Source organism: Heloderma suspectum, chromosome 5, assembly GCF_057233095.1.
Source record: "Heloderma suspectum isolate Gila_16-S chromosome 5, 16-S_ref, whole genome shotgun sequence".
In the NCBI taxonomy this organism is placed as follows: Eukaryota; Metazoa; Chordata; class Lepidosauria; order Squamata; family Helodermatidae; genus Heloderma; species Heloderma suspectum.
The window spans coordinates 86,630,331-86,644,366 of record NC_139462.1 but is presented as its reverse complement, the minus strand read 5'-3'; the positions used below and the strand labels follow the sequence as shown (position 1 = coordinate 86,644,366).

The 14,036-nt window shown below is 44.8% G+C and overlaps 1 protein-coding gene across 29 annotated transcripts in view; it reads left to right on the top strand.

The window, feature by feature from the left end:
- The first annotated feature begins 3,190 nt into the window (after positions 1-3,190).
- The window catches only part of ACSL1 (acyl-CoA synthetase long chain family member 1), a 58,396-nt gene continuing 47,550 nt past the window's right edge, over positions 3,191-14,036 (top strand). For 5 of the 29 annotated variants that reach the window (XR_014792139.1, XM_084856554.1, XM_084856539.1 and 2 more), the window contains exons 1-2: positions 3,191-3,257; positions 4,972-5,061. The gene's annotated coding sequence lies outside the window, so the exon portion shown is untranslated. Of the gene's footprint in view, positions 3,658-3,712; positions 4,169-4,971; positions 5,062-14,036 lie in introns of those variants that run through there. The other 24 variants (XR_014792141.1, XM_084856552.1, XM_084856536.1 and 21 more) reach the window with 7 other exon arrangements.

Sequence of the window (14,036 nt, the reverse complement as noted above, 5' to 3'; positions counted from 1 at the left end):
CTGCTTCCGTTTTAAATGTGGGATCACGACTCCCTTTTCCACCCGCTTCCTTTCCCCTTTCCCCTCCTTCTCCCCGTATCTGAGTCTCCCATTATCTTTCATTTATCTCGCTCCTCCTCTTGCCGCTTTTCCTCTTTTCACGGAGCGAACTCAAGTGGAACACAATGGGGTAATTTGATAGCTCATTATATGCAATCTATTTAAAAATGGAACAAAGGGCACTTTGTGCAGGAGACACCTTGGAGGTTCATGGTGGCATCTAAAACTTCCATGATTAAGCAATCTCAAAAGCAGGATAAAAGCTCTGTGTGAAGAAGCTCCTGGACAGATGGGCTTATCTGCCTTTAAGTATATGTACAAATGCAATCCAGGATCCATTAGTTCGCTAGTCAAAGGATGGGGGCAAAGTATTGCTTCCCTTCAGCTCTGCAGTCCCAGGGCAATTGGAGCCAAGTGTTCTCTCTGGTGGAGAGAGGGGAAGCAAGTTCCCTGCAGCTATACCTTCTCTGGATGGGGCTCAGCTGGCTTTCTCCTTACCATGATGTTGTTCCTGGGAAGCAGGCGGTGTGACCTCCTTGTGGCCTATGATCTCCTGCCAATGGCAGGATCCAGAGTGTGCTTCCCTTCTTAATGAGAATGACAAAACATGCACAGAATTAGGCTGCAAGTGTCATTAGGTTGCAGCCTCAATGCCATAATATAGTTTGCATGTATAACTTGGATTCTGTTCTAAACAGATGTATGCTGTCTGTGTTCCCTTCTTATCATGATTGCGCTACCAATATGATATTGTACTATTTAATTATGTAAATACTATGTCATTTTTGTAATATGATCTGCATGTTGTGAAACTTATTAAAATGTTACATTGCAAAAACTGTTGCTAACTTTGGATCTACTTGCTATTGAAATATGAGCAATCAACAGTATTATTTTGATATTGCAACCTCTGCTGTTTGGTTATTTTACTGAAAAAGAGTCTATCTAGCTAGGAACAGTAAAGAATTATGGAACCTGGAAATTATGAAACCAGTTCACTAAGTATGACTAGCAATGACAAAGGGTTCTTCGGCAGAACATAGCAGGGCTGTGATTATTACTAAATCTGAACGAACAAAACCTACATTTCACAACTAGAGAAATCAACCAAATTTTAAAGTCTAGTTGCCAAGCATAGAATTCTAGAACCACATTTAGAGCACTGAATAAAAATGCTCCCATGAGATATAAAACAAATAATTTACTGTGTGCGTTTAAGAGAATATGAAATCCATCACTGAATACCAGGCTGTCGGCTGTTTTAAAAGTTTCAAAATATTCAAGAGCTATATATTTCAAGCATATTTTTGATGCGTCTTTGCTTTGACCCTTCCATTTGCCTGACCTGCCATCATCTATCACTTTTGCTGATACCATTCAACTTTTAGCCTGTCTCCTACTACCCTCACTTGTATCACTGAAACATGTGTCCCGCCTGATCTTACCCATATTTATTGAGGGTTAGGGAGATAAATTCTGTTGAACTCAGGGAGACTGAGGGCTGAAACAGACAGTACTTTAAATCCATATCTAGCAGCTACATCTTTTTTGTTGTATGTTTTTACTCTATAGTAGATGCAGGCCCCTAGTCCAGATCAGGACCCTAGCATGGGAGTTAGGGACTTCTCAGATCCAGATCAGGCCCTCTGTGCCTACTCTAAAGTAAAATGAGGGAAAGACATAGCTGATAGATTCAGATTTAAATTAATGTCTTTTTTGCCCATTATCTCCAAACGTATGTGCAGTGTGATGTTAAGCATGTTTCTTCAGAATTATGTCTCCCTGAATTCAGTGACAAATGTACCTATGATTGCAGTTTTCAAATAACATTTTTGTCCCTCCTATACAAAAGGATGACCTGCTTGGGGTATGTTTTGGACTGATGCTGCTTGCTAGGATTTGGTCTCTCAGGCTGCAGTCCTATATCTACTTACCTGAGAGTAAGTCTCATTAAGTTCATTGCTTCTGAGCAGACATATATATGATTGTGTTGTATAGGACCATCCTCACATACCTATGCCGAGGTAAGTTGGGAACTCTTGCTTCTAGGGCTTAATTTTAGCCAGAGCTATTATCGGAACCTGTTTTTCACGAGTGGACTCATTCCTCAGAACATGTGATGCAATAAAACAGATTCCTGACGGTGAAGTTGAGCTAGTTTGTTACAACAAATGGCAAGAAAAAGGACAGCCTTATGACACCTTACGATTGGCAGATGTAACATGGTATAAAGTTTTGTGCAGTAGCACCCACTTCATTAAATACATGAAGTGTTATCTTCAGTTGACAGATATAGATATATAGATTTAGATATACACATACGGAGAACATAGAAAACATACAGAGGGAAAAAAGACAGACATTGGGTTGGATGTAGAGTTTGTTATACTTAAGAGTAGGCTCACTGAAATCAATGGTATTTAATTATGACTTAGACCCATTGAAATCAACGGGACTTGGCACCAGGTGCAATCATACTTAGAGTAGACCCATTGAAATTAATGGGTCCTAAGTTATAAATTTAATAAATAAATAATTTAATTTAATAGATAAAAATACTTCGAATAGGTCCCATTAATTAAAGTCTGGATACATTCCCGAGAGCCAGTGTAGTGTAGTGGTGAGAGTGACGGACTGGGAGCCGGGAGATCCGGGTTCTAGTCCCCACTTGGCCATGGAAGCTCACTGGGTGACTTTGGGCCAGTCACAGACTCTCAGCCCAACCTACCTCACAGGGTTGTTGTTGTGAGGATACAACGGTGAGGAGGAGGATAATGTAAGCCGCCTTGAGTTCCTTGCGAGAGGGAGAAAGGCGGGGTATAAATGCAATAAATAAAATAAATAAATTCCCGAGAGTCCACGGGGCCAAGAAATACAGGTGAGGACCTCTGAGCGCATGCAGAGTACATTTCCCCATACACCCCCCCCCCGGCCGCCGCCTCTCACTCATGCGGAATTCAGGCTTCCAGAGCGCCTCGAGCCGCGCAGCCCTCGCTCCGCGCCCTGACGTTGCGCGGCTGACTGCACTCGGCGTTGCGTTATCGCCCTTCGTCCTTCCACATTCCTATTGGCTGGCGGGCTCAGAGGGAGGCGAACCGGCTGGCTCGCCAGGCTCCTCCGGGCCCTAGTGCCCGTGGACCCGCCGCGCTGTACAGCAAAGGCGGCCTGACGCGGCGCGCCACATCGCGGCTCCTCTCTGCGTCCGCTGGCGGTAGCGGGTGGGCTTTTTTTTTTTGCGGGCTGCTTAAATAGGACGGGCCCGGCCGCTCCAGCCACAGGGCGCTTCGGTCGCGGTACCGCTGCGGGCGAGGCTGCCGCCGTAGCGAGAGAGGCGCGCTTCGCAGGCAGGCAGGCAGGCAGGGAGGGAGGACGGAGGCGAGAGCAGGTGGGTGAGCCAGCCCGAGCCGGGCTGCCTGTCAGCCCCCGAGGCAGAACGCGGGTCCCCGCGGGCTTCTCCCGCGTCTGCCCCAGCCGCGGCCGCTTCCTCTCTTCTTGGCGCGGCGGCCCCGATGAGCCCAGCCTGCTTATGTGGCTGCCGCCGGAAAGGGGGGCGGGGAAGCGGGGCCGTGAGGGGCTGCGAGCCGCACGTCGGGAAGCTGGAGCGTCGGAGGGAGCAAGGCAAGGGCCTCCCCCGCCCTAGGCCGCTTGGGGAGGCGCGTCCTGCGCTGCCGCCGCGCATCCCGCGAGCGCTGCGGTGGGCGCCAGGTCGGCCGCCGGGCTGGGTGGAGCGGCGGCGGCGGGGGGCTTTTCCAGTTCTTTCCGTTATCATCGCTGTTATTTATTTGTGGCACTTTTGCGACGTGCCCCGTCGGGATCGGCTGAGCCTGTGGAGGAGAAGGGCCTGGGGGGAAAGGTGGTCTGGGATTGTCTAGGGAAGCCTTCCCCATCCCGGCGCCCTCCAGATGTGTTGGACTACAGCGCCCAGAATCGCCTGGCTGTAGTCGCGCACACATCTGGAGGGCTCCGGATTGGGGAAGGCTGTTCCAGGGCTTCCACCTCTCAGGCTCGCCTCGTCGCATCTAGACGAGCGAAAGAGCGAGGTCGATCTTCGCGGTGTGCTGGTGGAAATGGTTTGGGGTCTTCTGGAGACACATTTGCGCTCCACATTTACTTTCCGAGCAGGGATTGTGTGTGTAATCCATTTTTTCTTTCTTTCCACCACACTTGGACTGTGTGTCAGTTTCCCACCTTAAATCTAGATAGGCTGCACTTGGGCCCATAAAAGAGGCAGGAAGTTGAGCCAAAATGCAGCCTGTTCTGCCACTAACTTGCGCTGTCAGGAGAGTTGCCTCCCTTGGGCTGGCTCCTTATCGCAGGGGACTCTCCCTCTGCTTTCTAGCTAGGGCAGGACTGTGTGGGATAGCTCTGTAATGTCATGGTTGCTTGGAGGTGGGATTCTACCTATGGGATTCTTTCTCCTGTAGGTTAAGGGAGTTGCTGCTCAGCCAGCTGAGAGGGAGAGGAAGACCTTTTGTGTATATGTGCCAGAAGTAGAATTGCTCCATAAACAACTCTCTACTCTGGAGCAGGCCCTAAACACTCTCTTTCTATTGCCAAATAGCTAATCCTGTTAATACTTCTGCAGCTATAAAAATAGGAATCTTCCTTCTTGAGAAGAAAAGGCTGTGGCTTCATTCACTTTGTTGAGAGATGTTTGTGTCGAAGGCATGCTAATTGAGGGCATTTGAATCCCATTTACAAGTGTATTAAAGTGGTGTCTGGTCTGGGTTAGAGTTTTATTGTTGAACATGTATCAGTTTGGGTTGATGGTCAAACTCTGCTGTAGTGACAGCATAGGATAAGAGGAGAGGTCGTCTTATGGATTGGTAACTGGTTAAAGAATAGGTGTGCTTCCAGATGGAAATCTCCTAGCCAATTAAAGGGTATTGTGCAGCTTTTCAGTCATTTTTCTCTTTAATGGATTTTCTGCAGTAAGGAAAAGTCGGAAGAAGAAGTAGGAAAATGTCGGAGGGCTATGAGTGGAAGACATCTGGACCCTCCCCATAAAATTCTGTGAACGAGGTAGGGCGATAGAGTGATTAAAGCCTCATCATCAAGAAGACAGTAGCATAAATTGACAGTTCTTGCACAGGAAATGTATAACCAGTGAGGTCCTCAAGGAACTGTATTATGACCAGTACTCTTTAACTTAGTCATAAATGATCTGGAATAAAGGGGTGAGCAGTGAGGTGGCCAGGTTTGCTGATAGTTCCAAATTATTTAGGGTGGTTAAACCAAAAAGGGATAGTGAAGAGCTCCAAAAACTCTCTGAACTGGAGGGAATGGGTATTAAAGTAATAAATGTGGTTCAGTATAAGCAAGTATAAAGTGATGCCCATTGGGGCAAAAAATCCTAACTTCACATATACACTGATGGGGTCTTTACTGGTGGTGATTGATCTGGAAGAGACCATAGGGTTGTGGTGATCAGCTTGATGAAGGCCCAGTGTGTAGCTGCTGTGAAAAAGGAAAATTCCACACTAGGAATTGTGGAAATTCATTAAGAATGGAATTGAAAATTCAACTGTCAGTATCCTGACACCTTTGTACAAATTTATGGTGTATGACTACAGTTGGAGTACTGTGTACAGAACAGAACTGTGTACTGTGTACAGTTCTGGTCCTCACACCTAAAAAATTATATTGTAGAGGTGGAGAGGGGCAACCAAAACAAGTTGCAATGTTTAGGGCTTTTTAGCTTAGGAAAAAAGTCAAGTAAGGGGGACATGATAGAGGTGTATGAAATTATGGTGTGGAAAAAATAGAAAGGGAGAATCTTTTCTCCCAGTCTCATAATACTAGAACCCAGGATCATCCAATGAAACAGAATGGTGGGAGATTCAGGACAGACAAAAGGAAGTACTACTTCACATGGCACATAATAAAAACTGTAGAGTTTTCTACCACAAGATGTAGTGATAGCTGCCAATGTGGACTACTTCAAAAGGGAATAAGACAGATTCATGGAGGATAAGACTATCAATGGTTACTAGTCATGATGGCTATATTATCTCCAGTATCTGAGGCAATATCCTTTTGAATATCAGTTGCTGGGGAATACAGGTGGGAGAGTGTTACTGTGCGCATATGTCCTGCTTGTAGGCTTCTGTAGGAACAGAGTGTTGGAACTAGATGGGCCTTTGATCTGATCCAGAAGTGTTCTTATGTTTTTAATTGTCTTCAAGGGCACCCTTGAAGCTTGGACAGGTTTGGAAGCTTGGACAGGTTTTCTTTATGGGTCTGTGGAAGGCAGATCACTTATGGGGTGGAAGAGGGGGGCAGGCGGGAGAAAATGCAGATGTAATGGACCTTATGTAGCACCACAGACATAACTAAAAGTAAGGGTGGGGGGGTTGGCCAGGTGTTTCCTGCCAAGTTGTACTAGTGGTGCACCATACTCTGAAAGCAGCTTAATGAGTCTCTTGCAGGCTTATTCTAAGTAGCTCTTAAGTACACACTAAAAATGTAGAGATAATGAAAGGATACTATGTCTTTCAGGAAGGTAAGATTAGCCTTAGTGGAATGATTTCAAATTTATATTAGTCGTGTAAATATAGCTAGACCTTGTGGGGATCAGGTGCTTGGCTTGGAATTACCCTTATTGGGCCAGAAGTCCTACTATTGTTTGCTTGCTATAAAGTGAAGACTCTTAAGAGTATTTTGCATCTTGCGTTTTCATTTAGATTGAAGAATAACTTATAGGCTTAAATACTGTATTCGGGATTTGTAGTAGAGTCCAAAGGCAAATTGAAACAAGGTGTCCTTGAATTCAAAAGTCAAGTGCTCCTACTGTTATGGAAAAGGGTGAAGTCCTAAGAAATACTGAAATGAATAGCTAGCATAAACTGATCTGAAAATTGTGTAGGAAGCCAAAAACTTGCCCATCAGCTGTAGTAGTTGCATTTCTGTAGCAGTATAGGTACTTCAGATCTGTCTGCAGCTAAATTACAAATGGATTACTTCATACTCACCTACTTCCGTTCAATAGGAATACACTAAAATATATCACAAAAGCTGCTCATTGTTTATTTGCTGGTTGACGATAGCACTTAAAGACTGCAGGTATGGGATTGTCTGCTTTGATGGTCCCCTACATAAAGTTTCTGCATTTAGAAACTACCATTTAAGGCTGCTAGCTGTAATTTAGGGACCAGTAAATCTACTTGTAGACAGATTATATTGTAGAATATTATGAAAAACGGAATATCATTTGGACAGGCAGTTTAGTCACAATTACTTTTTTGTTGCCATGAAGTTGCCTCCAAAGTACCAATTTCTCAAGGTTATGACATTAATACTCTGAAAGTCATGTTTGCTTGCCTCTAATGAGGTGCAGTTAAGATGCTGGCTTGAGAGAACATTATTGGTTGATTAATTACCTTGAATTCTGAAGCTGTGCACAGCCACTGACTGATTGTGCTGTTTGCTCAAGCACTCAAAACTCCTTATTAAGATACAACACATTAAGCTTATTGGTGTTAAAACTTTTTGAAAGTATGAAGAAACAAATGTTAGGCTGGATCTAAGTTATGAACCTGTAGGAAATGAAGGCCAAATAAACTTCTGCATTTGTCCTTGATGTGAAGTCTAAAGTGCTCTCAATCCTGTTTTAACTGCAAAAGAAACTTGCATTGAAGAGGATGAAAGCTTGTAGCTGAGATCTCCACTTGGTCATGGATGGTCTCTATAGCTATATGATGACTTAGTACTAAAGTAGAAAGAAAGTCCACTGGGACAACCAGAGGCTCCTGAACACAGTTATGGCAATGTTGATTAAGGATTGGAGTATTGGTATTTTAAAACAAGTTATTTTCATAGCCTAAGGGATGATCTCTGTAACACTATTCTTTGACAAGGTAATACACGTGTGGAAAACGTTACCTGGAATTAAAAACGTCCAGATTTTTGTCAGAATGATCCCTGGTCCAGGAGTCTTGATGTTTCTTGGGAATGCACAGCTTCTGCAGTGTAATGGCCCTAAGTCTATTTGTATCGGTTAGTAGTTGGGATAAGACTTGGATAATTAGCAGCAGCGGTAATACAAATTTCAGTATTGACTAGAAGTTAGTTGAAGGAGCCTTGCAAACAGACTTTTTTTTGGTAGGTATTAGGTAGAGGTGCAAAAACACCAATGGTCTAGTCCAAAAGGGATTTCATTGTGACTTCTTAGTAGGGTTGGGATTTTATGGGTGAAATATGGGTTCAGCATGATCTATCTTAAGACAGGAAAGAGACTTAAAAATTATTTTGGTTTTCTGCCACGCTCCATAAGGTTTCCATTAAAGGTGTTTGCTGTGTATTATGTCAGTCGGTACGTTCAGTTATTTCAGCAGCTGCTGTTTTGTTTTTTAAGAGCATGCTTCAGGCCCTCTTAGGTATTTAATAGAGCAGACAGCCAGACCACATGGAGGGGGGTACTCAGTGGTTCCTGCAGCAAGCAAGAGGGAGTCATGGGAACTAACCTCTGCAATTGACTACTTGTGTTACTTTTTAGAAGTGTCTGCAGTTATAACATTTTGTTTGTGAGAGAAGCTTTGCTATGCTACAATGCTTGCGGTTGCTCGACTATTGCAGGGGTAGAGAAGCAAGCAGCCCCACTCTCTTGCTGTTGCTAAGATATGACACCATAATGTAACTTAAAAGAAAAGGTGCTACCTACACATGACAATATTTAACTGTGATTAATTCACTAGCATGTCAATCCTACCTCAACTTTATTGGTCTAAACATGCAAGCAGAAAGATCTGTCACTTAAACTCTTCTGTAGTGGTAAAGCTCCACAGATGAGCTACACCGTTGGTACCCAAAATGCGACCGTACAAAATGCTTGTGTGAACCAAACCATAGATAGCCACTTCTAGGTACTGCTTCTGTTCTACTCGCTTCCCAAATTGAGGAACTGAATCCTGGCAGCTCTCCTTGCTCAAGTGTTAGCTTAGAGTACCACTGGCTGATTCATCTATGTTGGCCAAACAATGTTTCTGGTAGCTTTCACTTTCTATATCCCAGTTGTGCTATTAAGCAAAAACGGACTTCTGCCAGAATACTGGAATGTTAAGTCACTATTTTGCAGTTTGCATTCTGCATGAGTAATGGAAAAATCTTTTAAAATGAGATTTTTAAAAAAATAGTTTGATGTCTGTGGTATGGCTGATAAATCTAGTGCTTAGCTTGTAACAGATTTCTAAAATGTGGCATCTGCATTAGTAAAACAATAGGGTAAAGAGCTTCAAAGGAAACAAAAATATATGCAAAAGTTTTCATCTCCAGTGGTAGTTCTATATTCATTTTGATATTTTCATTTAAAATTATTTTTAGTTACCTTTAATGGTGGAACCCATAAGAACTGTTGACCCCCCAGTACAGGAATGGGTAAACTGGAAGCTTAAATGGGTAACTAGTGCAGTTTCTAAAGCATAGTAGCTATTATGGGGTAGAACTGACTTCTATACTAGAGCAGTGCTTCCGATTAAACAGCTCATTGTAGATTCCCCCCCCCCCCATCAAACAGCAGAGCTAGAGGGAGAGCAGCTATTGGCTCTTGGGCTCTAGCACTATAATGAAGAAGTTGACAGTTGCCCTCGAACGATGTCTGCCTGTTGGTAGACAATAGGGGAGCATTCTGCCCTCTGTAAATAGATTATTGTACTTTGTAAGGGAGGAGGAGGAGCTACGAATGGCTACATTGAGCCAGCTTGGCTAACTGCCACAAAGCTAAGTTCAGCTGGAAAAACCACATCTTGACTGATTCAGGATTTTACTTATGCATGTGTCAGGAGGCTTTTTCCTGGCTTGAAGCATGACATTTATTTAACTGGATGACTGTGGTATAAGAGACAAGGTCAGAAACCTGCAAGCAGAGCTCCCTCATTGAACAATGTTTTCTAAAGCTAAGCACTTCAGTCTGTAAGTAATGACCAAATTAATTGTTAACTTAATGGGGTAGCTAAGAACAGATAAGTGAGATATTAGTCCTGTCCCACATATAAGTGTTTGCTCCCTGGATAAGGGTATTTAGGTTATTGGATCTGACAACTCAAATACACTCAACACCCCTTGCAGGTATATGGTCTTACCTAGGGATGTACGAAAGGCACTTAGCTGGTTCCGCAGCTTGCTTCGCGGTGGGGGGGAGGCGCTTCGGTTCTCCCCCCGAAGTTCAGGCCGGGGGGGGGAGGCGCCCCGTCTCCCCAGCCGCGAAATACAAAAGTGGGGAAAAAAACACACACCCCCATGATAGGCTAGGTAACGATTTACGTAGCCTATCACGGCTAGATTTCCAAAGTCAGCCGTGATAGGCTACGTAAATCGTTACCTAGCCTATCACGGGTGACTTTGGAGGAAAAAAAAAACGCGTACGCAAATGGCGGCGCCCATGGGCACCGCCATTTGCGTTCCTTATTTGGTCCCGGGTAGTTTACATAAAGATTTACGTAGACTACGGTGAAAATAAGTACTACGGTGAAAATAAGGGCTATTTGCATTGCCCTTATTTTCGCCATAGTCTATGTAAATCTTTACGTAGACTACCCGGGACCAAATAAGGAACGCAAATGGCGGCGCCCATGGGCGCCGCCATTTGCCTATGCGCTTTTTTTTCCAAAGTCACCCGTGATAGGCTACGTAACGATTTACGTAGCCTATCACGGCTGACTTTGGAAATCTAGCCGTGATAGGCTACGTAAATCGTTACGTAGCCTATCACGCGTGTGTGTTTTTTTTTACTTTATTTTGTAATGGTGGTGGTGGCGGCAGCCGGTCGGCAGACCAGCCGCTGCCCCCGCCCCCGCCGAACCGCTGCCGGGACCCGTCGCCGAGAGGGACATTCGAGGGAGGTAAGTCCCATCCCGGGGGGGTGGGGGGGCGGAGAATTTCACCGCCAATTTTGGTGGGCCGAATGCGTTGGCATTCGGCCTCCCCGAGATTCGTGGAGAAATTCTCCGCCATCCCTAGTCTTACCTCCCTAGGCTTCAACTGTAATTCTTTTTTTGCTATGAAACTCTGTGTGTGTGTGTGTGTGTGTGTGTGTGTGTGTATAGATAGATAGATAGATAGATAGATAGATAGATAGATAGATAGATAACTATTCACTTGGGGCAACTCAAGGCCATCTCCAAATAAGAGTTGTAAATGGTCAACTTGGAGTTCAGTTAAATGTGTCCTCATACTGCCTTTTAACTTGATCTCTTGGCCTAATCCCAGAGAGCACTGTTGTTGCAAACACTCTATGTAGAAACTCTTTGAATAATGGCTTACCCATGGCAAATCAGGTTTTGTGTTGCTTGCAATGAGGGTGCTGTTAAATCTTATAGGAAGTGTATTGGATACTAACCTTGACAATAATGAGCATTGGAACTTGGTTGTAAGAAGCTATCCTAGTAATTCCATATTATCTTTAACCTTAAATATATTTACTTCGAAATAAGATTTGCTGATTTCAATGGATCATACTTCCAAATGGGGTGTAAGCTAATGTGAACGTTTCTTGAAATCTGCAAAGTCTGAGCTGGCAGTGACTGAACAGGAAAAGGATCTTGGGGTTGTAATGGAGAGCTGATAGTTCAATAAAAACATTGACGCTGTGTGTGTGTGTGTGTGTAGCAAATTTTGTGTTGGGAATCATTAGGAAAGGGATTAAAAAAATAAAACTACCAATATTGTCATGCATTTATACAAATCTATGGTGTGTCCACATTTGGAATACTGTATACAGTTTTGGGTCTCGCAGCTCAAAAACAGTATTGTAGAACTGAAAAAAAGGCAACCAAAATGATTGAAGGGCTTGAGCAACTCCCCTGTGAGGAAAGGTTAAAATGATTGGGGCTATTTAGTTTAGAAAAAGGAAGTTAAGGAGGGACATTATAGAGGTGCATAAAATTATGCACGGTGTGAAGAAAATGGGCAGGAAGGATTTTTTTCCTCTCTGACTCTCTCTCTCTCTCTCTCTCTCTCTCTCATATAATACTAAAACCTGGGGTCATCTGATGAAGCATAATGGTGGGAGGTATGAGACAGACAAAAGGAAGTACTTCATTACATACAGTCAGGGCCAGAAATATTGGAACAAGGATAACTGTTTTGGCAGTTGGCCTCTGTACACCACCACATTGAAGTTGAAAGGAAACACACCCAGATGGGAGCGAAGTCAGGACTTTCAGCTGTAATTCAAAGGGTTTGACAAAAGCGGGGCACTAACCATTCAGGAAGGACAGCCAGTGGCATACACACACCCATCGTTGGTGGCTCATAACTAATGGAATGAATGGCTGACAAGCAGCTGCATGGCCAGGTGTGGCCTGCTTCCTGGGTACCCCATGGCCCATCAAGCAGAGAAAAGGCCTGGAGTTGGTTCTGAGTGTTACATTTGCATTTGGTAGCTGTTCACTGGAACTCCCAACATAAGGTCCAAAGCAGTGTCCATGTGAGTGAATGAGGCCATCATTAGGCTGAGGAAACAAAATGAACCAATCAGAGAGATAGCAGAAACAGTGGGAGTAGCCAGCATAACAGTTTGGAACATCCTGAAAAAGAAGGACTTAACTGGCAAACTCAGCAACAGCAAAAGGCAGGGAAGACCACGGAAGACAACTAAAGTGGATGATGGCAGAATTCTGCTCATGGTGAAGAGGAACCCTTTCACAACATCTAGCCAGGTCAAGAACGCTCTTGCGGAGGTAGGTATGTCATTGTCAACATCTACAGTCAAGAGACGGCTATTAGGGATGTACGAGAGTGACTTACCTGTTCACGGATTATGTTTATGGTGGGGGGGAGGCGTTCCGTTCCTTCCCCCGGAATCCTCGCCGGGGGGAAGGCGTTCCGTTCCTTCCCCCGGAATCCTCGCCGGGGGGGGAGGCGCTCCATTCCTCCACCTGGAATCTTCGAACAGCCGGCTGTGCTCCACGGCAGCTCTGCGGAGCAGCCGGCCAGGCCTGGCCAGGCCAGAGCCGTCCGCAGCCAGATTTCCGGCCACGGAAGGCTCTGGGTAAAAAAAAACAAAACAAAAAAACCCGCGTACGCAAATGGCGGCGGCTATTGCCGCCGCCATTTGCGTTCCTTCTTTTTGGCCCTCTTAACATAAATATTGACGTAGACTATGACGGTGAAAATAAAGGGGAACACAAATAGTGTACCGGGCGCTATTTGCATCCCTTTTTCATTCACCGTTTTAGCCTACGTAAATATTTACGTAAGCTAAAACGGGGAATCAAGAAGGGATGCAAATAGCGCCTGCTACACTATTTGCGTTCCCCTTTATTTTCGCCGTCATAGTCTACGTAAATATTTACGTAGATTCAGACGGCCAAAAAGAAGGAACGCAAATGGCGGCAGCCGTAGCCACCGCCATTTACGTACGCCGGTGTTTTTTTTTTTAAACCCACCAAACCATGATAGGCTACGTAAAGATTTACATAGCCTATCACGTGGTTTGTTTGTTTTTTTTTAAACCTAGCCATGATAGGCTACGTAAATCTTTACGTAGCCTATCACGTCTTTTTTTTTTTTTACACAAGCCTGGAAATGGTGGCGGCAGCCGGTCGGAAGACCAGCCGGAGCCACTGCCGCCCGGAAGATCCGCCACAGGTGAGTCTCGTCCCGGGGGGAATCCGGGGGGGGCGGGGGGGGCAGGCCGTTCCACCACAGACTTCGGGGGGCTGAATGCACTGGCATTCGGCCTCACCGAGATCCATGGCGGAATTCTCTGACATCCCTAACAGCTATATGAATGTAAATACAGAGGCCTCACAACAAGGTGCAAACCACTGGTAACACTCAAGAACCGAAAGGCCAGATTAGCCTTTGCCAGCAAACACCTAAAGAAGCCTGCCCAGTTCTGGAATAAGATTCTTTGGACTGATGAAACCAAGATTAACTTGTACCAGAATGATGGGAAGAGAAAACTATGGAGAAGGAAAGGGACAGCTCATGATCCAAAGCATGCCACATCATCTGTCAAATGTGGTGGAGGCAGTGTTATGGCATGGGCATGTATGGCT